Source organism: Megascapheus bottae, unplaced genomic scaffold (genome assembly GCF_031878675.1).
Source record: "Megascapheus bottae isolate mThoBot1 unplaced genomic scaffold, mThoBot2.hap1 HAP1_SCAFFOLD_368, whole genome shotgun sequence".
Taxonomy (NCBI): domain Eukaryota; kingdom Metazoa; phylum Chordata; class Mammalia; order Rodentia; family Geomyidae; genus Megascapheus; species Megascapheus bottae.
The window spans coordinates 41086-44379 of record NW_028327312.1 but is presented as its reverse complement, the minus strand read 5'-3'; positions in this window follow the sequence as shown (position 1 = coordinate 44379).

Here is a 3294-nt window from a genome sequence, read left to right as displayed (position 1 = left end):
ACAGGAAACTTGTTCTTTTATACAACAAGGCAAGCTATTCTCTTGTCACTCTGGGAGAGTCTGAATTACTTCATTTGATTTTTTCCTTAACCAGGGGTTGGTTGTTTCTGTAATTTATAATTCACAAGTATTGTTTCTTAGCTAACTGAGAAACATTGAGCTACTTTGATTCTCTTTTGGGGATAGAGAACTATGAATCTACACTTACAATGTGCAATTCTTGAAAGAAATTTTCAGTTGGAAAAGAATGAATGTCTATATAACAAAGGAAAATGGAACAGTCCTTGTAGAAAATAACTTTTCTTACCTTAACTTTGGGAACTCATAATTTGCAAGGACGGAAGCTAAGAATCTTATTGCACATAGTATGCATTAATCTTATCGAAGTGAATTTTATATTTAATCTTTGGATTTCATAATTTTTCTTTCAGTCTTGGTGTTTTCATGTGGAAACACTGGCTTGAAGTCAATGAATAGACTTTATTTTTGCATAAACACTGCATATTTTGACTTTTTCCCAAGCCCCCAAATCATGGAATTCTGCAAACTAGTCTTCACAGTGGGAAGGGCTTCCTGCCACCTGGCTCCCTGGGGAGACAAGACTCCTTCATGTAAGGGGGGGGATTACAACTGTAGAGGATTCCTGCGCTGTTAATCCAGTTTTCTGTCTTATTCACACTTTTTAGCAAAAAAAACAATATCAAATCAGCTACTCTTCACTTTCTTCTGGAAAGTGTCCCTTTTTGCAGACATCATTAACATTGACATGTCCACATAAGCATACTCGTCCTTTTTGTTATTCTCCCTCCTTGCCATCCCAAACCCTTCCCTGCCATCCCAAACCAATCACAGAAAGCCACATTTTTCATGTACATACATGTGCATAGAGTATTCTGACACTTTTAATTTTATCTTAATGATCTTAATGAGGTATTTTAACCTCGTTCAGGTTGACCCATTTATTTGTTTCTTAAGTTATAAAATAGTAATTGAATGTCTGCCAGGTGCCAAACAACTATTTCAGAGATTCAGAAGTGAACAGACACAGATAAAAGGAGATTCCTGCCCTCATGAAAACAAAAATTAAAAGATGAATGTGGTATACATATTTATAGATAGACATAGGTATGTTCATAATTAAATAAGTTACCTAGGTTATAGAGCAACAGGTGAAAAAGAGAGCATAGGGAATTTTTAAAAGGATGAATCAGGAAAGGTTTCAGCAAACAATGTCACATTTGATGAAAGGCCAAGCTGTTGTCAGGAATGGAATTGTTACAAGGATATCAAATACTTTGAGTGTGAATGTTCCCAGCAGAGGAAATGGTAGACTCAAAATGCTTTAGGTCTATTTCAAGACAGTGAAGTTGTCAATACTGCTAGAGTACAGTGACTCAGAGAAGAAACAAAAAGAGATAAGGTGTCAGTCAGTTGGTCACTGCTGTGATAAGTACCTGAGACAAACAATTTGAATGGAAGAAGGCTGGACTTTTCACTTACAGTTTGGGAGGTAACAAAAAAGATTTTACAGTTCTTTTCCTAACATGATCTTTTTCTTTACTGCATCATTGTAGAGGATAATGTATTTGAGTTGAGTGTTTTTTCAGATGTAGAATTGGCCTATTTTTTGATTTTCATTTTCACTCCTTTCTTCAGTCTTTTTGGCCTCCAGTCATTGCCTATGATCTCCCCTTTCCTGAGAACTTGGCCTAAGTTCTACTCAGTGATTTCCTCCATTTTGAAATCCTCCCAGTGAGTTCTGGTTCACTCTTTCAAAGTCTACACTTTGTTCTCTTCTGAGGTTCTCACAAGCAGGTTTGATTCTTTCTCCCTCAGGTCTGGCATAACCTTTCTATTGATCTTCTGTTACCTAAAATTTAATGTCTTCATGTACTCCTATTGAAGTTACATTCATGTTCATGTCTTTCGCATTATAAATAGAAATTGCCAGGGGAAGGCGCAGTTCCTGATAATTTGCCTTCCATCTTTCGTGTACATTAAAACCATCTTTTACAGATAGTAAACATTAAAAATTCAGCTATAGAAAGGAAATTATTTTTAAACAGTTGGAAAACATAATGACTGCTCTCCTGAGGTTCCCTGCAGTTATAAAGAAGAGTCATACTGTTATCAGCAATTCCCTTGGTAACTTTCTCAAGTTGAGGGAACTGAGGGAAAATCTCGGAACCTGATGCTATAATGAGGGACATAGTATTTTGGAATTTTCTGTCTTTTACCTTCCCAGGACCACATCCATCTACTTTGATGTTGCACTAAGCAGTCAGAGATTTTGGCAGCTTCATGTGTATCATGCAAATATCTTTTTATCCAATCATATGAGAATCTGATGATTACAGGGTATGAAACCTGGAACATTTATCAAGTGTTGCCATAACCCTAATTAGAAATGTTCATAGGGGTATAGAGAGAGGCATTCTGGAAACTAAGATATTCATCCACTTCCTCTGCCAAATGCTAGTCATATTCTTGGTATGTATTCAAAAAACAAGTACTTCAGAATTTGATAGAGTACTTATATGCTAGCAGGAAAACAAAGCATTGATAATGGTTTTAACAATATTTGTTTTTATTAAGTAATTGTAGGAAGAAGTTTCAATCCCCAAAGTTAGCTTATGAATTCAGTGTGTTAGTCAGTGTTTTCCTGATAAATGTTTTAAGAAAGGGGGTTGTGTTGAGATGAGAGAGAGACAGAGAGAGACATCAGAAGCAAGGTTTACTTGGGTTTGTCTTATGTATGTATGTGTGTATGTAAATGAGAACTTGTAAAACTAATATGTTCTAAAATGGTTAAAAATAACCCTAAAATTCCAGAATAATGTTACTAATAGAAGGTAGATTGACAGTATTCATAATTACTGGGGTCCAGTATAACAGTAATACATGAGGCTTGCACAATTGATTTTTATTAATAAAATAATGTAAATTTACAGTTACTATGAAAATTATCATTGTATGTCATTCTATTTTCATTTGAAAAAATTTAAGACACATTAGAGACATGCTATGATGATGGACAGAGGTGGCACTAAGGCTCATGGAATCAGCAGAAGTAGGCGAGAATGACAGAGCTCAGCGATTCCTGAGCTCTGGGGCCCTAGAGGCCTGAGTGGGTAGTGGCAATTTCCCCACAAAAGTACTCTGAGCACAAAATCAGAAGTGCTTTGCAACTCAGTCCTATCAGATTTCAAGACGAATACATATTTTTGACCAAATGGCATTTACTTTAAAATAAATAGGGAACTGGTGGCATTTGAAAAAAAGAGCAGCCATTGC